Consider the following 27,935-nt stretch of genomic DNA (forward strand, 5'->3'; position numbering starts at 1 on the left):
TTTAGTCTCGCTCATCACACAGGACTCTCAGTCTGCATGAGGGTTTAAAATTCTCCGTACCAAATCAAGTAGGCTTTTTTAAATCAGGACCATGCATTTCAAATGTCACCTCTCTTTTTCCATGTGTAGCAGCTGCTGACTGAAGTGGCCGGATTCTTTTTAAAGTGAAGTGACTATATTTCCCTCCTGGGAGAAGACGCTGATTGATTTGATTGGATTTTGATTTGCTTCTTAAGCAGAAGCTTCACCGTGAAACACTGAGGTCGAAACCACATGGAAACACAACTTTCCCCGTACAATATTGTCTTCCATAATTTTCCATAAACACGGCTTCATTTCAAGAAATTTCTTCATCCGCACAAAACCAAAATCTCAAAATGAGTCTAAACGCTGTAGTACATATACCAGGCCTGTATGTGGCACTGTAATGTTGTCAGTAGTAGTCTGACTACTTACTGATCATTTATTGTCATTATGCTTATTAAATAAAATAATTTATTTATTTTAGTTGTTATTCTGACAAGCTTACCAGGGTGTACCCCGTCTATCGCCTTATGTCAGCTGAGATAGGCACAGCTCCCCACACGAACCTCAGCTGGAGGATAAAGCAGTAGATGGATGGATTCTTAAAATACATGTTTTCATGTTCTTTATTCTAGTCGTTATTCTTATTAAATAAAATATGTTTCATGTCATACCTACATATGACCTTACCTGACATGAAGAAACACTTTTTTTTTTAAAAAATTAAAAACTCCGATCAGCCATGTATAGGCAAAACCATCAAACGGCATCAGTGCTTTAAAAGCATAAATACAAATACTACCCCGTCAGCCTGGTGGGAATTTATTAAACACACTGGGTCCCCATGTAAATTTACCCCAATCTGGAATAATCCAGACATCCTGCAGAATAAAACAATATAAAAACTAAAATCATGGCAAGAAAAAGGAATAAGACACCTAGAACAAACAATTCAAGATAACAAATTCAACACGTCTTTTGAATATATGCAAATTAAATCTGTACTCCAGGCGAGGTTTAAAACTAGTAAATTGGACCAAGAATTACCTCCAATGATCAAACAATTCTTAAAACTTATGTATGCCAAAATGGTGTCTAAAATACATACACTATTAACAGAAAACGATAGCACAATTTCTATACCAACCAAAACATGGGAGGCAGACCTGTCTATCTATCAGCCCAGACGAACATTTCTGGCTACAAATATCACCATTACATTCAAAATAATAAAGATTCCAGGCCTACAACTAATACAATACAAAATCCTACACAGAACAAGGGAGCGAGAGCGCGAGCGAGCCCATGAGTGGAGTTTTTGTTTACATGTGTGCCGGTGAATGAATAGTTGAGACGGCGATCGGAGCAGATACTGAGCGTGTTGAATGTTACTGTGCAATCAGCTAATTAAGCCGAATTCTCTTCAGCAAAAACGACCTTTCATTTGTGTGCCATCAGGAGATAAAGCAGGAAAAGTTAACAGACAAATTCATTAATAATGTGTTTGTCTTGATTTCTGGGTTTGTTTAGGTGCTACCGGTTAGCAGATGAGAGGCTGACTAACTCTCATCCCATCCCTCATTGCTTAGTTAACGTTAGCCTACATTTACGTTACCTTAGTTGAAGCAGCCGGAAGGATCGGAGTTTCAAGTACAAACTAAAGTAAAGTGAAACTTACCTGTAGGACACAGCTACAGCCAGAGGTTAAAGAAGCCAGCTGTTATCAACGCCAAGCCGGCAGATCCTTCCTTCATCCTTGAACTACCCAGATGTCTGTCACAGTAATTTGAATCTGAATTGTGAGAACTGAATGCGAAGATATATTAAGTGTGGAATTTGAACAATTCAATTTCAAATTATACTATTCAGATTCAGTTGTGCAATGCAATAATTCAAATTAAACAATACAATTGATATGGTCGTTAACAATTACTAGAAACCATACCTATTATACAAATAAATGTCAGTCAAATGTTGTTTATGTTCTGTTCTGCGAAGTGTGTTCTGTCTGTTTTGTATTACTTAAATTGTTTAATGCTACACACCTAGACACTGTCATTGTTATTGTTGTCTGTGCATCTCTCCGGTTGCCATGATCATAAAACAAATAAATAAGAATAAGAATACTGCAGGCCAAGTATCAAAGACATGCCATGCGCACAGCAAATCTGCTCAACACCACAGTGCATGCAGTCAACCATACTACATGTCCTAGGTACTGCGCAGGACAGGTTTATAAAAAAAAAAAAAAAAAAGAAATCATAGCATAATGGGAAACAACTGGTTGAGTCTGTGTGTATAGAACTATGGTTCCCTTACATCAGTGCAAATTAAAAATATATGTAAGAAATAAATAAAGCTGCTTCATACCAAGTAAATGCATAGTTGACTGTCTATCTGCAATATTTCTGCTCCTTCCTGGTAGCATTGAGGAGCTTTTTGTTGCCAAGAACTTCTGGTACATGTACAAAATTCTCTCTCAAAAAAAACTTACATTATAGAAGAGGTCCCGGGGGCACGTCTGTTGTTTTTCTGTTTTTCTGTGGAAACACGTCTTTCAATGGTGGCTTTTCCTCAACTTCACAGCGACAAATAGTGCAAAACCACAAATGTCACCCTTACCCCGGATTTCCACTGGACGCGGAAATGCTCTCATTGATTAGAATGGAAGCGATTTGCAACGGCGACCGCGCCGCTGCCGTTCCGCGTCCAGTGGAAATCCAGGGTTACTACTGTTGCTGATGAAGTCATGCTCTTTTGACCACCTTTTTGCCAAAAATATATCAGACATATTTGATTAACTCTGCTTTCAGTCAATTATTTGTAAAACCATAGTTCTCAGGACAGTGGAAGTTATGATGTGTTCCAGTGCAACTCTAAAAAGGCTTAAATCCAAACGTATGGCCACTATATGCTCAGCCATTTTACAGGATAATAAGAAAAAGGAAAAACCTTCAGCTCTTGGCATCACCAGTTTTCCTCCACCACTTCTCTCTGCTCTATTGCTATTTCCGAGCAAAGACCTGCCTCTTAGTTTATTCCCTTGGGAAATGGAAACAAAGACATTTCCGCTTTGAATTCAAATTGAATCATTCAGAGCAACAGTCTGAACAACCAATGACATAAATTGTGCTTTGGTGAGTGTGGAATACATGACTTTTTTTTTTAAAAAGCTTGTCCCATGTGGAAGATTAAAACGAGGGTCTCCCGCTGTAGCCTCTGTAGACTGCAGAGTTTACTGCATCAAAGTATTTTTTTGAGCATAAGAAATATACCCTACGACAAGTGTTGACAGATTACGCTGTGATTTATCAATAGTAACCCATTGTGTCTGGAAACAGATGTAGCTCAACAGTGGAGGGTGAAATCAGACTGACTCTTGATGGAGTCACGCTTCAGACTCAGTTAGAACAAGCTGTGTCAGAAGCTCCACTGTGAGTTTTGTCTGTGTGATGCTAACATAAACAACTATTTGTAAATGATGTACAAATGTGTTGTTGAACAGAGAGAAACAGCTTGTGATCATCACAGTGCGGCTGTCAACGAAGTCTGAGCCTTTACAGAGACCAAACATCACAACCTGTGCTTACTAAGCTTTAGTAACATGCAAAGCTACACCCAGCAATACTTTGTCTTTTTTTTGTTTTTACTTTACTCTTTGTCCATGTAAGTTACATACATTTTACAATTCTGCTACATGGACAAATTATTCAAATGGCTGGTCAGAAACTATATGTATTGGAATATATGGCCAGCCATGGCAAAACCGGGAACAAGTCTACCGAGGGACATTTTGCGTTATTTACAGATTCTGAAAGTGTGATATTTGAAGAAGATGTGGTCATTTGAATGTAGGCACTCTGCTTTAGGGAGAATTTTAGCCTCAAAGATTTACACTCTCTGGGAGCCAAGAGACAGAATCATCACATTTGCATAGCACAACCCCCTCCTGTTCAAGCTGCCAGTGAAACCACACCCTGCTCTGTATGACTTACTTCTCATCACAGAAACTGGAGCACAGAAACATCATGTATCATTTCTTGTCCTTTTCATATTTCCATCATCTGTTTTTGTTGTTTCATAAAAATGAAAAACTAAATATAAGATATAGACTTAAGAGTTAGAAGGATCAAAGATAGGTACATATTTCTACTGTCAAATGAAATGAAATACATTTAAGTGTCTCTGTGGTGTAGTGTGGATGGATCAGTTTGTTACTGAATGAGCTGATGATGTGCTAACTCTCAGCTAGTTGCTAAATCATTAGCATCACAGTCAATACTTCATACACAAAGCTGTGTCATTCACCCATGATTCAAGCACATCAGGATTTAAAAACAACAATACTGAGCTAGCCAGAGCCAGCCCAAGGCATAAGCAAACGAAGCAGCTACTTGGGGGCCCCCTGGTGATCGGGTGTGGGAGGACAAGTATTGTATATATTTTTTATATATTGTATCATCATAGATAGATTCATATATCTTGTTGAATAGTGTTAATCATGCCCTGCTCCCCTTGGGCCTCTGAATAATCCATCTGTTTGTTGTTTTTGCGACGATGAAGTCTACTCACGTTTATGTGTTAGCATAAAATGTGTTTGGTTAAATTCTAACAATAACGAGTCCACTTACACAGCAGAAATGAGATCTGTGTCAGCTTCTGTCTTTGTTAAGAAGTACAGCCACTTCTTTGAAACTTCAACTTGCACAATTTTAAAAAACAAATAAATAAATACAATTCTTTGTTTACTCTGTTTTAGTGATGGGAACTCATTTGAGTGTATTGAATCCCTAGAATACGTTCATTAAAATGATTCGTTCAAAAGATTTGTTCACCGGATCGCTCAGTGCTTAGCAGGAGCCCAGTGCCCTGCCATGTCCTCACGTCCTCCCAGAGTGCAGTATGTTCGCTGGTCAGTCAGTGAGTGACAGCGCGAATGAGATTCACGTCCTCAGCCACAGTTCTCCTGTGTCAGTACGTTCGCGAACAAGATTCACGTCCTCAGCCACAGTTCTCCAGTTCTCTGTCAGTACGTTCACGGGTCAGTGAGTGAGTGAGTGCCCTGACTCCTCCTCCCGCCCAAGTTTTGATATAAGTACATAAAAAGATAAAAGTACAGTTTAATTGCAAAACAGCATTATAATAATGATAATAATGATGATGATAATACAAAAACAATAAAACTTAAATAAAAAGTTAAAGTATAAATGTATTATTATTTTTATTTTTAGTATTTGTATTATTATAGAGGCACATTAAGGATAATACTAATATGCACATTTACATTTGTTATTATTTTAAATCTTGCAGCTTTTGGTGAGTCTCTCTTCTCTTCTTCTCTTGTCTCCTCTCATTACTTTATGTGTACCTGACCCCAGATTTCCACTGGACGAGTTACAGCCGCAGCACGTCAGCGGCGCTACATTCTCGAACGGACGCGAGTTCCCAAGATCCCGCGATAGACTGTGTGTATAAAGGAAACAACAACAACAACACAGCTTCATTCATTATCCGACGTGGAAGAACTGTTTATCTGGTGTTATTAAGGATTTTTATGTTTCTCCACTTCAACAATCAGTCTCTCGACGTACATTATGACTCTCCGAGACGCTCTGATTAATTGACTGTTGACCTGGTAGCACCAGTCACGGCATAATGTTGATGTGAAGTTGTGATAGGCTATGTGATTGTGTTTTATTTTGAAAGGGGGGCCAAAGTGTTTTACTTTACTTATTTTACTTTGAGACGCTTCTGGGACGCTGCTGTGTGTACACTTGTTTTCAAGTGGCTTGACTAAACATTAGCCGTGAGCTTGGAAAAATGGACGCCAAATTGCAACCCGTTTCTGTAGAAGTCTTCTACAATAGACACACATTAGCGACTGTTTCGCTGAGGACGTGAATCCGTGACAGTTCTGCGTTCGCGAATCAGCGTGAGCTGTGAACGTGGTTCACGTCCTCCTCCATGACAGTTCTCTCTGTGTCAGCACGTTCGCGAATCATGAGTGAGTCATTGAGTGACAGCGCGAAGAATCACATCCTCCAGGAGTGAGTGAGAGCGGCAGACAGTTCTTCTTACTAGTCCCTCCTCACTCGCCGCACGTTGGCTGGTGTCGTTTGCCGAAGATTCACGAGTGAGTGACGGCGTCGGCGAACGACTTCACGAGTGATTCACAGAACAAGAATCGCAGCAGGAATGAGCCAATGAGCATTATGAGTAATGATGAGCATTGATAAAGGTTATTAGTGGTTAATGAATGCTTATTAATTTTGAAGTAGTCTTCAGTACTTCCATAGCAGTGAACTGTGTTTATAGGTCACATATTCAGGCTTTTTTTCATCTTCTTCTTCTTATTATTATTATTTTTATTAATCACGTGTTGCTGGGTCAAAGTTGTGATTCATTTCACATTTTTTAGTTGTACAGAAGTCACAAAATAGAGTGTTTTAACTTATTTTTATTTTTGTTCATAAAAACGAGCCAAGCGAACTTTGAACTGTGATGTATAACCAAATTTCACAAATTCAGAACAATTTTAAACATTTGGAATACTTTTTGCTCAGGTGTGTTTATATATTGGTGAAAATGAATAAAAAAATCATCAGATTGGTAGGTTGTGCTGAATAAAATTATAAAATATATCTATATTGCATATACTTATAGCCCCTGTATATACTGTAGGTTTAAACATACAACAAATGCATAAATTCATTTGATAACGGTTTTAATGGACATTTTTCATTTGTAAAAGTCATATACTTCAGCTTTGAGTCTGAATTACACGTTTTTGAGATTTTCATAAATGTTTATCGCTATGAGTGCCACAAATACACGTATACTCATTGTAATGGAATGGAAGTGACACATCATGAGGCTCAACAGTAAAAACGAGTGCTTTCTAGAGATGAGGGTCAATCAAAGACGTCTACTATCATCACACCAACGACTCAGCAAGAAGCTTGTCAATCAATAAATCACTCACATTTATTTATATAGCACTTTCATATAACACATTTGAAATTTTAAGTGCTTCACAGGATAAAAACATAATCAAGAAAAACAACACATCAGCCCACCCCCCACCCAACAACCCTCTCAGCTAACATATGGCTAGTGTTATGTATTAAAATCAATCAATCAGTCTTTATTTGTATAGCCCACAGTTTACAAAACATAGTTTGTCTCACGTGACTTCACAGGGTTGGTAACATCCTCTGTCCTTAGACCTTCGACCAGGGTAAGGAAAAACTACCAGGGAAAAAAACCCTTGTCACAGGGAAAAAAGAAACCTTAGGGAGAACCACAGGTGAGGGATCTGCTCCCTGGACGGACAGACGTGCAGTAGATGTTACCCAAAACATCCTTTCCTTCCTATCCTATCCTTTCCTTCATTACTATAAGCAATGAAGGAAAGGATAAACTAGAACATGATAAAATAATAGGTGAAGTAAAATAGAAGTTAAAGACTCAGAAAAGCGAGACTAAAGAGTAACTTGCTGGATCATGAAATGAAATAAAAGAGTTCAAATAACACAGATCAGGTAAACGTGAGTGCTGCTTATAACCTCTGTGTTTCCCGGAAACGTCCATCTCGTCTGACATCAGACTGAGGCAGATTAGCAGAATAGATATTCATTTGACCAGCTGTGTGATAACAAAAACAACTTAAGAAACACTTCACAAAGTGAAGAAGAGTGATGCCCAAGTGACCAGGAAACATCCCAGCTGGAGGGGAGGGGGGGGGGGGGTCACGTGGCAGACAAGTCACAGGTGCCCCAGCAACACACTCACACACACACACACACACTGCACTGTCCCATCCATCATGTGCTGTGGTCAGTCGTCCTGAAGGCCACTTCATCACACGCTGACAAAGGGACAGAGCAGCTCTGTTTGAGTGCAGCGGTCTGGGACGACAGTAGAGTCCCTCCATCAGTCTCTTTTACTCCACAGACCCACGAGCTGTCACAGACAACGTGACTCATTGAGCTTAGCTTTGTTTTAACGACAAGAACAGGAAATGGGTTCCACACATGCTAAAAAAAAAAAAAAAAAAAGTAAACAAAAACACAGTTTTGTTCTTTGCTTTAATTGTTTCCATTCATGAAGTTTTGTTGTTCCTTTTGGGGCTTTGTTCGTCTGTCAATGACATTTCTGCCTCCACCCAAGATAAGATAAGATACTCCTTTACATTTACAGTACGACAGCAGCAAAGGCAGTAAAGGTAACACATAATAAACATGCTTTTCCACATATCAATGTACAATATAGAAGATATTTACTATGATTATTATGAAGATAGAATAGACTATATAGTATGTACATTAAGTGACTATACTATATGGACTTAATATTTAAAGTGTAACCAAGGATTGCACATGAGACACTGTATGTATGTGAATAGACAGTGTGATATTTATGAGTAATATAAATGTCGGTGAATGTCTTTTTTTATTTTCATACATAAATGATAGACTGACTAATGCTTTGATAATGAATTCATAAATTTTTGCACTGCACATAAAAGAAAGGTGAACACAGTTTTATTAACTACATATTTTGGTAACACAAAAGAGTTTAAGTAATCATCTTGTAATGATTAACTTGTGAATTTAATTTGTATGACATTAGTTAATGGTTAATTATTAGTTGATAATTGGTTAACTATTAAATCATCAGCAGACATTCATTCATTCATTATTACTGTCTCCATGCCCTGATTCTAGACTACAGGTGTTTTTTGGGTTTATCTGCCTGCCTGCATGTTTTTCCTGTCTGTGACCTGTCTGCCTGCCTGCGTCCTAACAATTATGTTATCTTATATCTGAATCAAGCTGGTTGAGAGTCCTCCAGCTTCAAATGTCTTGGAACGTTTTTTTTCATTTTCTGTGAAGTGAAAGTCTCACTTAACAAGTGTAAGCATACACGAGTGCATGTGAGTGAATAATGCAGAGAGGCATGGAAAGAAGATCCTCTTCAGCTAAACATCACGGTGCTGTAGCACAGAAGTCTACACGTTCCTGTTTACTTTAACTCACAGAAACGAGTCCTTGAAGACAGCTGTTGGAAAACTGCTCTGACGTGAAGTCCTTGTTTCCTCGATTGTCCACAAACAAAGAAGCAGGTGCAAAAGTTGGTGTGGCCGACACCTGCTGGAAACATGTGCGACTGAGTGACTGATTGAGTGACAGCACTGATCTGCTGGTTAAGTGTGGGATGTTTCCCTTTAGCTATGAGGAATGGTGACTATGACATAATCAGATCAGAGACTGTGAATGTGTCTGTTGATCGCTCGGATACATTCAGTTGAAAGACTGTCATGGAACCAGTGTTATACCAAATAAAGGCCGGTTGACATTGTCAGAAGCCTGACAGGACACAATCCGCAGTGCAGTAGGAATCGATGACTAAGCAATAGACTCTGTATAAAAGTGGACCTTTCTGAAGCTTTGAGAATTGCAATATGACCACTGTCTGATCACGGAAAAATCACCAATGTGTTGTCAATGTGCTGTACTGTATTGTATGTAATTATTATTTTTGCTCTAAATGGGAATATTATTGACGAACTTAACATCATGTCCTGCGGTATAACAGTAAATGGTTTTGAAAACCACTTAAAGCCCTTTTACAACACTTTACCACACACATTCAATCTCATAGTCATATAGAGAATTCTCTTCTGTCACTCGTCTTTCATACCCATTCACAAGCTGCCGCCACAGCCATCAGGAGTAACGTGGAGTTAAGTGCCCAAGGACACGTCAGCATGAACCCACATCCTTCGAGTTGAAAGACTTGTGCTACCACCGAGTTACCATCGCCCCAATATGTATGGTATGTGCAGCAACATCATCCATCCATCCATCCATTATCTACCACTTCATCCTCCACCAAGAGGGGGTGCTGTGCCTATCTCAGCAGACATTGGGCGATAGGCAGGGTACACCCTGGACAGTTCCCCAGTCCATCACAGGGCCACATATAGAGACAAACAACCATTCACTCACACAGTCACACCTACGGTCAATTTAGAGTAACCAATTCACCTAATCCCCATATCGCATGTTTTTGGACTGTGGGAGGAAGCAGGAGAACCCGGAGATAACCCACGCACACACGGGGAGAACATGCAAACTCCTTGCAGAAAGGCCCTTGTTCCGAAATTGTTCCAAATGGGGCTCGAACCCAGGAACCCGGGTCTTCTTGCTGCAAAGGCAACAGTGCTAACCACTACACCGACAGTGGGCCCTGCAGCAGCATCAAAGTGATATAAATCTATTTTTGTTCTAGAATAGTTCTGATGTGTGGATTAAATTTGAAACCTGCATCAAAAAACAACTGTGACATTTTTTTCTTGGTTTGCTGGATCAAAAGCCAGGGCTTGCAGTCTTGCACTCACTTGCTCTCTGTGGGCTTCAGTACTGGTTAGACCATGATTTTGTCCTGGTGGAGCTGAAGAAAATTCTCTGCCATCCAGGACCTGATGTTTAAAAAGCAGTGCCCCTTTGAGCTAAAAACCTTAATTTCATAAACCCGGCTTATGATATCAAGTGGAAAACATACTCATAACGTATAACGATTAAGATTTTATTGTTTATGTTTTCACTGAGCGAAACCGTGATTGCCTTGTGCTGGTTTCTTGGTGCAGGGGGATTTCAAAAATCCTGATCTATCACTTTAGAGCTACTGTACTGTCAGTCCATGACAAACTAGAGAATTAGGATGGTATAGCATCTGCTGCACGCTACAGGAGTTAGCATCTAATCTAGTTGCAGTGATGTTATTTCATGTTCCATAACCCAGTCAGTGCTCAGAGGTTGAACTTGTGTCTTGTTGTATCAGGTTGAAAACAGAAACTTTTATGTGTCCCAGGGAAATTGTGAGTGTTGTATCTTCACCAGAAAGCAGTTGGTTAAGACCTTTCACGTAATCTCCTCCCTGAGAGTTACACACTCGCTCTGCTTCATCTCACCACTCATTTGGGAAACATTTCAGATGATTACTTGTGTGGGATGTGGTAATGCAATTATATCCGCACACGCCGCGTTGCTCATGGGCTTCTGAACTGACATTAGACTTGATGGATTCCGCTATCAAACACACACTCGTGATTGTCATGTGGCAGTCTTGAGTTCCTTCCCACACAATCTTACGTCCCAAAAAGGAAACCGCTCCATTCACTTTACACCTACTGAATTATGAGTGGCGTACAGTTTGGACTGGATAATGAGGTAAATAAACTGAAAGCGGAAAACTACTGTCATAAACATTTGTAGACCTTCTGCTGTGTCGTAACGAGCTCTATTAATCATACGCAACATTTGTATCCTGATACTTTTAATTGAGATTAATTATCTAGTTTGATTTAATGACTTTTTGTCTTTGATGATTTTGAGAGCTTTGGCTGCCACGACACAGAATTTGGGTGCAAGGGAAGAAAAACAGTCAGCATTAAATTCTAGGTTTAATTGCAATTGATCGCACATTTTTATCAATTCTAAATGTCCCTTGATTAATTTTTGTACCATTATTTTTCCTCATTTTAATACTCTTATCAACATAGAAAAGTGGCTTGGCTTGCTTTGTGTAAATGTTATTTGCATATTTTGGCATATACTGTAGTGTAGGGCTGAACAATAAATAGAAATTTGTCTAAATTGCAATACAGCTTACTGCAATTTCAAGACACAATATTTATAATATAATATTTGTTCAAGCCTAAATCTAATTTTAGATGAATTATTATTACACATCTTATTCTACAGACTGAACCACCCTGGCAGACAAACTCATCTATGTTACAGACTAAACCTAGTGTGTGTAACTTGTGTGTGTGTGAGGAGCTGTGTATGTGTGTGTGCTGTAGGAGGTAGGAGACGTTCGCGTGTGACGTCAGAGAGGTACGTAGGTGAAGCAGGAAGTTATGTGTTCCATGTTTTTATATTCGCGAGCTGCATATTTTCAGTTATTCCTCTCAGTGTGAGAGCCGCACAATAATAACAGAGGCTGTGTATCATCTGTGAATAAAGAGCCGTTCTTTAACGCAGACGACGTTCTGTGGTTTAATGTGTTGTTGCCGTAACGAGCTAATCCGAGCTGAAGGAGCTGGCGGAGAAGCGCACAGCGCTCCCCTCAAAACGGAACGTTTACTCTTACTTACGCGAGCCGACTACTCTTTGGCCGGCGTGTCTGTCGTTGTGTTTCCGGTCTATCCAAATCCGGCGTGGTGTTGTAGTTGTTCTAACAACGGTACTATTTGCGATATCACGCGATAAAAAAATTGACGCCGTTAAAATGGGTTTGCGTCAACGCGTTTAACTGACAGCACTAGTTTTAATGCAAATTTAAAACAAAAAATAATACATGCAGGTGAGAAAAGGTTAACATCTTTAAGTTCTCATTTCTCAAACTTGCATTACTGACTTCATCAAAAACAGGCAGGGGTCAAAACCGGGAAAAAAAATTAAACTTCTAATTCTCTCGAAAGAGCTTCATGCTGGTCTCGCTCACGAGGCAGTCAGGATACAGATCTGTGACAATCGGACAAAGTTCACTGAAAAGGCAGGGTTTAAATACTCAGGTAATCAGCACCAACATGAGAGACAGGTGAACAGAGAAAATGGAGGGAGAAGAACAAAGGCAGGAAGTTGCCCAAAAAGGACATGGGCTTGACTCCGGATACATGACTACAAAAACAAAAACACTCCAACAGGTAGAGGGAGACAAAAACATCAGTCCAGGCGGGAATCCTGACATTCACAATCTACCAAGACCACGTACATCTTCTGTAGGCAGTAGTTATAGAAAGTTGCAAGCAGGCAAAGGAAGATATTACCAACACATTGTTGGTTTTGGCCTTTCACTGGATTTGTAATTTAACAAAAAAAATAAAAAAACAAAAAATGGACATAATAATTGTAATGCACATTGAGCCAAAAACTACTTTTCTGGGGCTACAATATAATTAAATATCCATTATTTGTTCATGCAGTTTCCCCTTAATTTACATGTTTCTGGCATTAAATGTCTTGAAAAGAGACAAAATCAGCACATATACAGTAAAAAGCCAACGGGCGAATTCACTCAGGGAAATGAGACGGATTTGAAACAGCTGGAGCAAGTCCACCTGCAGATTTATTTCGGTTGTAAGAAAAAAGATGTTCATGGTTTAACAGATAAAAATGTGCACATGGAAATTTCTTTGTAGTTCACCACAGACACATGACCACATGATACCCTCAGTAATGGCACGTTGTTGTTATTTCCCCCCTCAGAGATGATTTATGTGAGAAGACCCTAAAACAGCAAGGGTAAATAAAGCTTTAATGAAGTTGTTAAATCATTTTATGTTCCTTAGAGGGGAAAAAAGTCACATTTATCAGTGTATGTCCCACAGATCCCCTTAACGACCTGCAAATGAATGAGCTTTGGAAGTGACGCAGAGGCTTCTGCATCCACACTGTGCAGCTGCCAGTAATCATAGGACTCCCGACTGTCCTGCCAACTGCTGCTTGTCCCTTCTCTCTGGCAGACGTGCTGAAGGCCCCACACCACTGCAGCCTTTCAACATGGCACCGGCTTCAGGACACACTGTACCGAGAAGATAAAGACTCATACCCGCACATTAGAATGCCACTAATTAAAATAATCCACATCCTCTTAACTTTTAAAATATGTCTCTTTTAATTTCATGCACTTAAAGCCTCTGTCACACTAAACTTAGCCAGTGTAGCGCTCCAGACATCACATGACGTTGCTCACAGCGTCATGATGGCTGACAAAGCTCCTGAAAAATTACTGCCACCAGTGCCAGTTTCAAGCTTTAATCGAGAACCCGACAGAATACGTCTGATATTTAAAATGGAAACAGCTGTAGTGGACATTATTCCAGACCTGCAACATTACATCTTCAACTTTCCGATAAACTTTCCTTCATTCTAATCCAATAAAACATGTAAAATAAACAAGATTTTGAAGTTAATTAGCCTTGGATTTGCATGTTCTCCCCGTGTGTGTGTGGGGGTTTTCTCCTGGTTCTCTGTTTTCCTCGGGGATTAGGTAAATTGGACACTCTAAATTGACCATAGGTGTGAGTGTGAGAGTGAATGGTTGGTGTCTCATGTGGCCCTGTGATGGACTGATGAACTGTCCAGGGTTTCTCCCCCGCCTATCGCCCTATGTCAGCTGAGCTTGGTACAGCACTCCCCACGACCCTCATGGGGAGGATACACTGGTAGAAAATGGATGGATGGATGTATAGCCTTGGAGTCTGTAATTGTTGTAGTTGTCAAGGAACAATAGCTACCTCCAATAGAAACGGTGTGCACCCCCACCCGACGACGGGGATTAGAACTAATCTACAACTCACCTGTTACCAAAGTACCTAATTACGTTCCACTTGACCACGGACTGGGCCAACAAAAAGAAGTAAGATAAAATTAATGAATGTTGAGGGCCGTCTCAAGTTGTAAAAAGTGTAGTTCGTAACATATTCATGGCTAACTGCTAACACCTACAGACAAAGAAGAAATTAGTTTGCTCACCTGGGTCTCACTTTTCTACTCATGCTAATCGGAGCTAGCCAGATGAAAACCTACTTGTATTGCAGTGTCATTTGATCCAGGAACTGTGTTTTTTTAAACCATTATATAGCTGCTGCTGTGTTTAGTTTATTCATCAATGTTTTTCTTTGTGAGCAACAAAAACAAAGCTGCTTTTATCTTTGACCCGTTGCCTTCTGATCAATACCATCTCTGTGTCTTTGCAGATCTTATCTTATCTGCATTTAAGCACTTTGGGAACTGAACCATAAGAGAGACACATGCCAGCGGGTGGAAGTGAACTGCAGGAGAACATATGGGGTCAATTAGGCAGAGTTTGCTCCTGGACGGCTTTCAGCCGATGCGCAAGAAGGACCTGCAGAATAGGTGGTCTCAGGCCATTTGGCAAGGCAATTGTGGGCAGCCTGCGAGTTAGTGACATGAAAGTATCAGGTGTTAGCCAGCAAATGATCCAGTAAAGGTGAGGCAGTCTGGGAGAGCAGATTGGTTGGCTCCATCCCCATGTGACCAGTGTTTACTGACAGAGGAGAGAGGAAAAGAAAGTGTGTAGCTGCCTGCCACAGCTTGAGGGAATCTGCACTACATCTATCCACTGTATACAAAGTATGACACATATTTTCTAATATGTAAATGTGTGGTTTGTAAAATTGAATGATTGATGTGTAAAAGGAAATGCATACAAAACAAAAAGTTTCCATAGTATTTTTTAACAATTTAAAATAGATTTTTGAGAGATCATTACTTGCTGCCATCAGTGATAAACCTTTTTTGTGTAACTAAAATTTGATTATTACCATATTATTAAGTTGAAGTTAATCCCCCCTCCATCCTCCTTTTATTGACGCACATATATTCTATTGTTATAACTGAGATATTACTCAGTAAATACTATAGAAAAATGTGGTTATTATAATAAAACATTCCTATTATAAACATCATTAATACTTCCTTTCAGTTCTAATGGTGGCCTAATGTCTGGTGGAGGCCTCATGTGGAGGAGGTTTATGAGAATGAGAATGTCACAGTGGTGTAATGGTCAGACTTCTAAATAAATGTGCCTTTATATTGTATGCAGCTCTTCTACTTGATGTTTTAAAAACAAATTCTTTTTTTTATTGCAGCATAGAAAGTTATAGCCAATCTTTGAATAGTGACCTTTGCACTGAAGGGATGTCTACTATGTGGCTACTTACTGAAACAGCTAGTTGGGGTGAACTCCTTCTATGATCTTCACTCGCATGAAGAACTCGCATGAATAAACACTTGTAGTTATTGTTGACAAAACAGGGTAACTATCCAAAAATAACAATAGAGTGGCTTTAATTTGTGAGCATTAGGATCAATTTCAAAACAAAAGTCCTGGAGTAATGGCAGGAAGAACACAATGGGGGTCGATAATCCAAGTTCAATAACTTCAATAACGTGTGTGTCCACCATTAGCCGCGGTACACCGGCGACGCATGGACATCACCAGGTTGTCGATCGTGGCCTCCTGCAGAGCCACTTGAAGTTGGCGGCCATTCTGGGGAACTGGAACCCTGTACGCTGTCGTTCTACCCTGAAACGAGTCCACAGGCGGCTGACAGTGGAATGATGCACATTCAGTTGTGTTGCCACAGCTGTAACACTCAACCCAGCACTCAGCATGCCAATGGCACGCTCCCTCATGATTTGTAACTTCTGTGGCATATTGACAAGTGACAAAAGTCCACATTTTGGTGTGCCCTTTTATTGACCAGACCATAAGGAGTGTCTGTGTACTGGTCACGCATATTGACCACCACTCTGCCATGCTCCATGACTCTCATGAGTTGAAATACTCAATCTGAGATTGTAGTCAATAGGAGTGGCCAAGTGACACTGGACTACTGTGATGAGCAAAACAAATCATTCCAATCATCCGTTTATATTTTTGTTGAGTATACAATACAAGTGTGAGGACAATAAACATAATTCTTCTTCCTGAAATATAAATCACCTGACACGGACAAATTTGCGCAGCTCTAGATTATTGTGAACCATAAACAGTGACTGTGCATGGTCTGTATAAGGCAACACTTTCCAGTCCAGTTGGTGTCTAATGAGCTCAATGAGCACACTTCACCCACTGGAACACTCAGACACCACACTACTGACCACTGTTTGACCCCATGCTTACTTCCTCCTCTTTTGAACTGGCAACTATTTTTGTTTTTGCAATAAAACTAACATTTTGCCCACCTCTCCTTCCTTTTAATGTTTGGCTACCCTCAACATAGGCATGTGAAGCAAGTCTCAATGGATGCTGAATGTGCTATGACCTTAGCCTTAACAGCAGTTGCTCAACTTCCAATTATGACAATATCAAAGTTGATCCCTACATACTCACATGTTGCTGCACACTGACAAAAAACACTCCAAAAAGCAAATAATACTCTTACAGAATCTCATTGTCAGTGAGGGGCAATTGATAATTTGAATCTTTCAATTTCAGGGAAAAGAAATACAGTATTATGACTTTACTGTATCACATCACTAAACAAAGTGTCACAATGATGAGCATTGTGCTCTCTCCACACTCAAAAACATTAAAGGTCACATAGAGTGGTCCTGTTGCACTTATATGTTAGTTATGGAGGTCTACTTACATATATTAACTTGTTTTCATGGTCAAAAACCTCCTAGTTGCTGTAAACGAGCCAATAGAAATCTGTCCTTTTTGAAGCACTTGTCATCCGCGCTGTTTGAGACATAAATTTCGCCTGAGAAGACTGTATTGTGATTAGCCAGTACCCCGGAAGTGACATATTCAGCACACCCGCTCTCAGAAGCACAGCTCCCCCCTCTGGAATGGTGGATGCACTGCTACTCATTATTAAAACATTGTTTTAGCAATGTTTAAAAATAGCTTCGTCACGACTCCCTGCCGCAGTCCCTTTTATGACTTTGACCCGGAGTCAGACCCAGACTCAGAAGACACTGTCGCTCGTGAAACACCTGCACAACGGACGTTATTCTTCTTCTGCGGTTCAATGTATGCAACCGGATGTGTCCAGACTAGTGCCTGGAGCAGGACGATCTGCTGTTCAGGAGAACTGTTTACGTAACTATAACAGGATTTTCAGAGATCTCGCTGAGCCTGAGATTACAATAAAATACATCGTTCTCAGCAGTGGCTGAACTGTTTGTTTTGAACCTTCAGGGCTTCTTAAACAAGGTAATGACGCAGATACACACCAAAAAAAACAGCGTTAATTGGAACTTCCGGTCTAGTTCCGCTTTTACTAGAGCAGCTGTTAGTTTAGCAAAAACAAAATGTGTTTGAATTAAATGAATTAATCATGGTTGTGTTCATCAAATAATTTGCACTTGTTTAACGTGGTTTACAGAAAATTCAGGTCAATTAGATTTTTTAATTTCAGTCCAATGAGAATCAAATCAACGCCTCCAACACGGCCAGCTATTGCGCATGCTCCATGACCTTTCTACGCCCCGGATAGGGATGAAGAGTACGCATTCAAACTGGCGCGGTCTTTCCGAGCTTTAAGCCCAATTTTTACTCCTGCGTTAAGTGCTCTGCGTCGACGTAGAGCTTGTCGGGTAGCCTCTGCGTCGTCTCTGACTGTACGAAATATTTAAGTGTCCGTCACTCCGTCAAGGGACAACAGAGACAGCAAGAGCTGTGATTGGTCCTCAGGACAGGCCGAGCTAAGCTGCTCTGTGCCGGCTCACAGTGCGCACCGAGCATCCACAGAGGCGGAGCTGATCACCGCCGACAACGTCGCTGCCAAACTATAAATACGTCATATCTTAATACACAAACCACATGTTTAGACTAAATGGCCAATTTCTCGCCTCAAATTATCTTAAAACTGCGTTCCGGGATAGAAAAGTGAGAAACGGCCACTGTTTCAACAACAACAGTCTTTCTCTCTCGGACGCCATTGCTCACTGTAGCCAAAAGCACAACAACCTTGCGCAGCGACCCCTACTGATCGGGCAGGAAATTGCAGCACATATCTGTCCACGACGCAGAAGTATGAAGGCTCGAGGGGTCTCCGTGGTTACGCAGTCGGATAACGCATTACGCAGTTGGAGAAGTATAATGTGGCCTTTACTGAGGAGTCACATACGTCATCTTGGCAGAAGCGATTGTCGTGCTTGGTTTTAAGTGTAAGTACCTCACTAATATATATTCATGAATTGTTTTCATTGTAAGTGATGTACGAATGCATGCGCGGCGTGGCGCTTGAGTTCGTGTCCGGACATGTTTGCCAATAGCAATGTTGGATAATTGTGTGAGTGGTTACGTTGTCTTTAGCAATATCCTTGCCCGTTGCTAGAAGCGTGAAACGTGCATGCTTGGAGCATGGTTCTGTATTTACATAACACATTAGCTTAATACTGCACCTTACTGTACAATATTCTGTCCCAATTATACATTGCTGCCACTGAGAGGGATAAGGCTCTATAAGCTAAGTATCGATAATATTAGGCAAAATTAAAGAATGAGTGGACCTTTTGGCTTGTCCTGTATCTGCTCTTGTTACCTAAAGTTATCAATTGAAACATTATGATTGCATAATTGTAGCTTTACACTGATGAGAACTGCCTGTACATGCTGCAAAATGTCTAATTGTTTCATTCTTTGTTTTCATACAGAAATGCATACAAATTCAACTGTCCCATGCTCTGATTTGTAAATCACCTCCATAATACATGGTAAGTAAATCTTGTTTTTTGAGTGAGTATTTGTAATTTTCTGAATATAATGGCAGAATTACAAGGTTATATTTTGCGGGTTGAAATTAGCCACCCCGTGCCTGGTTGAGAACATAAACGTTTGTACATGTTGAATACGTGACCTTGGGTCTCCCAAAAAACTTTCAATTATCAAGAGTGATTCTTTTTTTTTTTTTTTATCTTGCCAAAAATGCAGGATGTTCACAAGGATTCCCCTTTTCTGCAGAACAACACTATAGATAAACGATGAGAATGCATCTTGAAGGCACTGTGCATATATCTGAATGAAGACCATGAGAAACTGATGAAGGAGTATTTGGTGAGTTTGGTTCGTAATTTACTAAAAGTCCCTGTGATCTCATCCCACCGAATAATACTACTGAGTTACTAACTGCCTAACCAAATTGAAGTGGCTGAAGAAGTGTTTTAAATCACGTGAAAAGCATCTTCATTCTCTGCTGAGATGCTTTAGGTATGTCCATTAGAAATGTTGCATCCATGCACATGCACTATTCTGGTCAGCTAAGTTGCAAAGTTGTGCAAAGTTGGCTCCCGTCATAAAGCACATTTTAAGACCCCCCCAAAATCCTGAGAAGTTGGAATTGTTATTCTTTACTCCAAGGTTTCCCATTATTATCTAATGTAGAGGAGAAACTATTTGCTTTACAGGGACTTAAATGACAATGTTAAACATTGCTCATTGAGCAGTTAATGAAAGTGAAACAACAGTAGCAGCTAATTGGCAGCATTTGAATATTGAATAGTTTTTGATAATAGTGTACACTGAAATTTATTTCAATTTTTGCACTTGAAGACTGAAGAGGTCACATTGTCCATTTAATATTTCTGCATCCAGTGCAGTTTTTAATGACCATATATTTACCATTTAAAAATGTTTAAACCTTTTGAAGCAACTCTGCCTGTTGGCATGTATTATGCATGTCCTGCCAAGCCGTTCACTGGACTATTTTTCTTTATTTTTTTTTGGATTGATGTTAAACTGGAGAACTGCATTCTGTTTACTTTATATTTTATTTTTTCATTTTTGTTTATTTGTGTGTGTATGTGAGACTATTTTTTTTTTTATGATTTTATTTATGTGTATTTGCTTTTGTCCTGCATTATTTATAACCCTTTTATGGGACAGTAGAATGTTTTTTTGTTTTTTTTTGTCAGACTAATGACCCGAGTTTATTTGTTGGCTCTGTTTTGAAATCCATTTAGGGCTGCAGCTAATTATTAATTATAATTTTCACAATTGATTTTTTGGTACTTGATAAGTTTTTTGCACTTGAAATGTTAAGTGATGTTTCCAAAAACAAAATATGATGATGATTGTAATTATTATGACTGACAAAATCTATTGTAATTAACACCAAAAGGTGAGAATATGTTTTACTAATATGTTTTAGTTGAATTAGCTTAACCGTGTATTAACATTTTCAGTCAATTAAAGGCAATTTAATTGAATGTAACAGTCACAATCATGTTACACCTACTAACTGATGTGTTGTACGAATAATACAGTCAAGAAACATTGGATTAACTTGGGTTTTTTTTAGATGTAATTTAGGTGCGACGATAAAATCATATTCATTCAATGAATTATTATTATTACTTTTTTATTTGGAGCTTTAGCAGCTCATTGGTTTAGGATTCTGGAGACGACTGACATCACTGCTCATGTACAGTAATCTAAAACACATACATTAGCGGCATACAGTAGACTTTTTTTCCCTTTCCAGATTGTGGTTTGGTGTATTTTAAGTCAAAGCCGAGTTGAACCCACATAATATCATACATATGCATACTGATCTAAAGTTGGCTGGCTGGTGTTGGCGTGCGTCGAGGCAAACCTAATTTGGAGTGAAACATGATAATTCATGAGACTTCAGCCGAGGTTGAGATGAACCCCGATGACACCAAATCAGTGTAAAACACACACATGCCTGCACACACATGCACAATCCTATGTCTGTGAAACACAAAGGCCTTCAGAAGAAGCACTCTTGAAGCTTTTATACTCTCTAAACATGCCTCTTAGGCATATGAGTCACCCACAGTTTAGAGTTCAATCTTTGCTTTCAACACATAAATGGGATTCAAAACCACAGTTTACAGTTGCAGGCAAAGCTATCCATCGGAAAAATGAAACCATCTTTTCAATATTTCACTTTGATGTGCCCAGTAAAGTCACAAGTTGTCTATGTAGTGTGTTGTGTCAATTGGAAAAAATAGGGGTGGGTCGAAAAAGAGCAAAGATGAAATGTCATCACCGTCAGAGAAAACCATGAGAGCCCGGTAAATGCAGTCCGTGAAAAATTATATTGATGAACCTGTGATTGATCTTTTTTTCCCCCACTACCAAAATGGTACGTTTCATTTTTCAACAGAAATTGCTCTTTGTGCACGTCTGTGTGAGAGAAACTTTAGAGATGTAACGTGAGAGCCAGAGATAGATTATGTTTACCATTAAAATGTATGCCTAGTCCACATGTAGCCAGGTATTATAGTATAGTATCGGTCGTAATTATAGTTATAGGTAGTATAAAAACTGATATGTTCTGCTATTGTTTTTGTGAGAGAGAAAAAAAAAGAAATCTTCCATGGCATTGTTTAAAAAAAAAACAAACAAAAAAAAACAGTCTCCCCAGCTACAAAATAACACATGGAAACCCTGTCAAGTGCTGTAATGTGACAGAAGACATACATATATGTTCGGCTTTTGGGTGAAATTTCAGGATGAACCTAAATCTACACTATGACCTTTACAGGTGAACTTAATTTGACCTTCTCTAAACTTTTGAATGCACATGTCCAACTTTTCAATATTTCAGTATTTTTTGGACAACTTGCTGTTCTCTAACAAGGAGCTTAACAGCAAAATTCACACCAGGTATTGGATCCATGAATCGACCAATACATTAGAATTGGTAATTAAAAAGTGCTCCTCATCATGCTGTTCACATTTTTACATTATGAGACCAAGAAGACACCTTACAATTGATTAACAGTACATAGCCATTGCCAAAAATGAAATAACATTTAAGTGTTTTCTTCTACATACACTAAAGGGCATGAATTAAATTATAATTATCTGACATTTTATTCACAATAATTATAAATATCATGTAATGTTTATGGCTATATTGCCCAACTCTGTTTTGAAACATTCTCAGCAGATGGTGTTTAGGTTGGGATACTAGATTGTGTAATATGCTGCGATAAAAATTCATAAAAATTGCAATTTTGATATTATATTATAGTATATTAAGTATATTATAATGTTTAAAAAATAAAAAATAAAAAATCCCTTAAGTTTAATAGGAAACAAAGAGTTTCAGCATCAGCCGCTCTTAACACCTGAGCAAGTCAAAAGTTAAAAAAAACATATATAATTTAAGGACTGTTATTATTTCAGTCCACTGGTGTGGTGCATGTGTTTAATCAAATTTAATTAAATCAAGTGACACAAAGAGAATAAGTCCAGAACAGGAGAAGAACAGTCTGAGGGTTTTAATGAAGATGTGCGGTCTGCTGTATACGGTGCTGTATCGCTTGAAATATGTGTCATGTTTCTAAATACAAGTCGTGCTTAATTAGTGAATAATGTGTACTTTATGTAAATGTTGGTATTTTATGATTCTGGAAAAGTCTGTAACCCTGAGACTTTAATAAAGGTTACAGTCATTATGTACAGTATTTGACAGTGAAAGTGACACAGATAGAGAATATATCTGATACAGAGGATAATTTTGAGGACTTACAATCATTACTGATTCGACTACACATTCTGAAAAATCATTGTTTTTTTCTGTCCTTAAAATAATAATATTTCCTCTGCTGCTCTATTGCCTCTCTTCGGTCTCTTCAGATTATTTTTCGACTTGAAGGGGAAATTTGATTTGGAAATTGCTCCTTATCCAATTTGAGGGTCAGAGCTGAGGGGGACAGAAGTTGTTGTAATGCTGTCCAGATTGTTCAGCAGCCTCTTCAGGCATGATCTGTGGCTGTGTACTGTGATTAAAATTTGACTGAACTCAACTTTGCTGTACATTTTTTTCCTAACTGAAAACATGGCAGTTCTGAGTTTTTTTTTGTTCTCCCTCAAACAAAACTGTCATCAATTAAATGCAACGACTTACACCGGGACATAAGTCAGAGTCTGACCTCTGATCATGGCGCAGCACCTGTGTGAACAGTGTCTCGCCTTCCTTCTGACACTTTGAAGCGTTCATTTCCTTTGTAAGAGCTGGCATTTCACTGGCAGACCTCCAACAGTAAAGCCCACAAAAAAGTAGGATATTACCATTTTTTTCTGTGAGACGGAATTGCTTTCACGTTATTTTTTTGGAGGAGGGGAGTTGGTGACATTTCCGTCCTCATGCATCATTTATGTGCCTCCCAGAAAACACAGGATGGGGAAAAAGGGATACAGAGAAGATAAAATTATAAAATAGTAGCCCTTGTGTGTGTGTGTGTGTTTGTGGTATAGGTATCACTCCTGTCTGATTATATCTGTATTGCATTGCATCACCGTGTGTGTATGTGTGTGTGTGTGTGTGTGTGTGTGTGTGTGTGTGTGTGTGTGTGTGTGTGTGTGTGTCACGTAGCCGGAAGATAAATGGAGGGGAAGAGAGGGGGAGACAATCCTGTTACATGTGAGAATGTCACAAATGTCGCTCACATGAATGAGAAACAGTAGGACATTCCAGGCAACGTTGCAGGTCCGGGGGATAATTCTGCCTTTCAACTGCTCCCCATTTATTTCAAAACTGCAGCACTTAGTCATCTCAGCCTGGTACAGATGAAAAGCATCGTTGTGTAGAGAAATTGAAATGGAAAATCCGTCTGGACTCAACAGGATTGCGGGGGCGGAGGAGTCTGAGGTTTTGGGGGGTGGGGATTTTATCTATGACTCAATGGCACTTCACCGGGATAAGATCTAATTCTCGGAGGAAAAAAAAAAAATCATTATATGGTCACCTGCTGTCGTCAGCTTTGTCATGGGATCACAAGTTGTTCTGGGTGAGCAGTCGCAGGACACGGCCAGAGGAATGCACTCAGCTCCCCGCTGACATTTAGATCTCTTTATTTTCTCTTTCATTTAGGCCGGAGCTGCATGGATGGGGAGGATAAAGGGGTGTGGAAGGATGGAGGGCCCTGCTGGTCGTATATATGTGTGTGTAAATGTATTATATATATGTATATATATATATATATATATATATGTATATATGTACAGTATATATATATAACATTTTTAATTATAGAAAGATAAAGTTATAGATGTAAACCACCTTCTGAGCTGAATTTCATATGGAGGCTTTTCTTTTACACAACACAAAAAACAACACATTTAACTTCCCAGAGAAAATTCAACCCGTTCTCATCCTGAGAACGTCTAAATATGCGACCCCTGCTCTGTCATGTCCTTCAGCGTCGGCTGACAGACGCACAAGTTATCCTTCAGCATCTGAAAAAGGCAGAGGCACACAGGGCTTTAATAATAAAAACAAAAGGCCAAGACAAGGCCTGAGTTTAGGGTTAGGATAAATATCCAGATTAGGATTAGAGGAAATCCACTGCTGACTCACACCCAGACAGACTTTTATTTTATTGATATCATCAGCATTTTGATGACCAATAATAAGTCTTAGATTTATGTTTGTGACTGGGTTACCGGTCTGAGCCCCTGCCCGTTAAAGGGCTGGAGTAGCCCTGATCAAGGTACTCAATCCCAACTCCTCATTGTTCATTGGGCACCCACAGGTCCTTGAACTATTTAAAAGTTTGTGAATTTATTGAAGTTGATATTTCGGTAAATATCGCCCTTGTTTGTTACGACGTCACCTAATGTTTCATTTCCTGCATTGCCTGACCTCGCTAGACTCGGCCTACTCAGAACAAATGTCAAGTCGTAATTGCTCGTGGTGTTGTGGACACTGTCCTTTGTCTCTCTCAATGTGAGATTCCATGCAGAACAATGAGTGAGTAACGTTAAGCAAGAGAGACCAAATGACGTGATGTCTGCGAAATGAAAAGTCCAAGTTCTCTGTCTCACCAAAGAAAATTACAAAGACCGACTTGCCAATGATCCCAAGGACAATCACTTGTCCAGATGCAGTGTGCCGCAAATCGATAAAAGTGGACGCTGGAAAATTACATGAACCTCCTGAAGTTTTTTGTAGCCTGTGAAAACAGCTGTATCCCATCTAATATTTACTTAAATATTCAAGTAAATATTAGTCAGATAAAGTCAGAATATACTGAGAATATACTGTACTATACTGCTTTTTAGTGTGATACTGAAAAACATGAAAATTACATCTAATTTGTGTGTAGGGCATTATGGCATTTCATTTATAGTCAAATCTTGGAATTTTCCAGATCATCTGAACTCAGATTTCCAACTCCAAATAAAATTATTTTTTTTAAATTCTGTCCTAAATAAGTGCATTTGCACCAAACATAACACAATTGGGTATTAAGGGTTTAGATTGGCCCACTACCCTTCATCATGCTGTTAGTATTGGCTCTTCCAGCTGCCAGTCTGTCAGGACAATTTCTCATAGGAGCTAATAACCTGACACTGAGTTCAACTGAGCATTTGCTTGAGACTAGAGCAAAAAAAAGTTGAATAAAAAGTGATATTTGATGATCTGAATTTTTTTTTCGAAGATTTTAATGCTGCCAAAAATAAAAACATAATCTCTCAATTGCTCGTAGTGTCAGTGTTCACTGGTATGTTCATTTTAATTATAAGTATAAAGACAGCTAAAGTTTAGCCTGTTTTGTCTACTTTTGTGCCTTTTTCCCCATTAGTCTGAAGCTGGTTAGATTTACCAAGCAAAAATTGTTCACCCCATTGGCAGATTCTTTCCCTTAAAGAACACTTAACACTTAAATCAATTTAAAAATATTTTTAATAGAGCTGTTTTTGGTGTGTTGAAATAGTGAAACATTCATGTGATCTGATGTTGCAAGAGCCAATCAGAAAGATTATTTCAATTCCTTATTGCTGTGTATTTGCACTGTGAGTGAGCAGAAGGAGAAGGTGAGGCAGAGGGACTTGATTCTTGCAGTTAGTTGTGCTTGACCATGACTGTAGTTGGATCTCTAGCCCTTAGGGACTGTTATAATATGTGTTACATTCATCCTGCTGAGCCCACAAACTGTACTTTTAAATATTAAAATATAATACATTATATATAGTATGGGGATTAGGTGAATTGGTCACTCCAAATTGACCGTAGGTGTGAGAGTGTGAGTGAATGGTTGTTTGTCTCTATATGTGGCCCTGCGATGGACTGGTGTACTGTCCAGGGTGTACCCCGCCTATGAGATAGGCACAGCACCCCCCGTGACCCTCTGGTGGAGAATAAAGCGGTAGATAATGTATGGATGGATGGATGGAAAATACATTATTAAATATTATTTTCATTTAGCTAGTTGTGTTCATCTATATCTGCGCTAATTATTGATCTAAAAAAAATCAGGATCAGGCTCGATCACTTTTTCCAAAGCTCCCAGCAGTTCGTCTTGTGCAAAGTCTCTCTCTATTGTGTCAGGTAATTAATAACTAGTTCCACAGGTTGCTTTTTTATAAACTTTTGCTGCAATCACAGCTGTGTAAAACTCAACAAAAAGCCACATTGTGTTGTCTGTGACGTTTGTTATCTCTGCCACGTTGTTGTTTTTTAAGTCCATGACGTTTTCTTTCTGGGACAGCTGCATCTTTGATGTGATTGCAGATGGTAGTGCATACTTGTGTGTATGAACCTCTGTGAAGTGTGTGATGTGCATTTATACGAAGTAATCTGGTGGTGGGCTTTGAATTTCTGCACAAAAATTACACATGAAACCGATTGAATGAAAACAGTGACACTTGAGGACTACTAAACCTTTGCTCTGTCATACGTTTGTGCAGAAACACACACACCCAACACCCACAAACACACATTAAAATTATAATTCTACAACTGCAAAATGGAAATGGACGAAGAAATCCACTTCAGGTACTTCCAAATGTCAGCTGGCAAATTTGATAAACTTCTATGCCGTGTGCTACCTCATATTAATCATCAGGGCACCCACCGCATGCCCGTTTATGCCACCCTCAGCCAGTCACCCTCAACCATCGTCTCCGACTGCATGAAATCAGAGACGATGGAGAGACTTGTAGAGGGTCTACGTGGCTCTTCATGTAGTCAGAGACGATGGAGAGGCATGTAGACCCTCTATGTGGCTCTCCGGCGACGTAGAGCACTTTACACAGGGGTATAAATTGGGCTTACACACAAACACACAAGCGCATGCACACACATGCAGACCTCTCGGAGTTAAATTTTAAAGGACAGGGAGGAGGAGGATAATGGCACGTTCCATTTGTAGAAGCAACTTGAAATTTTAAAGAAATGCCATCATACAAATACGACTTATACTGTTAATGACAATGTTTAACCCTGAGACATGTTGCTACATTTACCATGTAAAAATACCATGTCCAGCATTGGCTAATAATGGCTAATAATGGCCCATGTGGTTTTATGTCTATAAGGCAGCAATATTTGGGAAATCACTATGGTTGCTTAAAACAAATGTTCACTACAAATAAATGAAAAT

The sequence above is a fragment of the Microchirus variegatus genome (assembly GCF_963457635.1).
Source record: "Microchirus variegatus genome assembly, chromosome: 12".
Taxonomy (NCBI): domain Eukaryota; kingdom Metazoa; phylum Chordata; class Actinopteri; order Pleuronectiformes; family Soleidae; genus Microchirus; species Microchirus variegatus.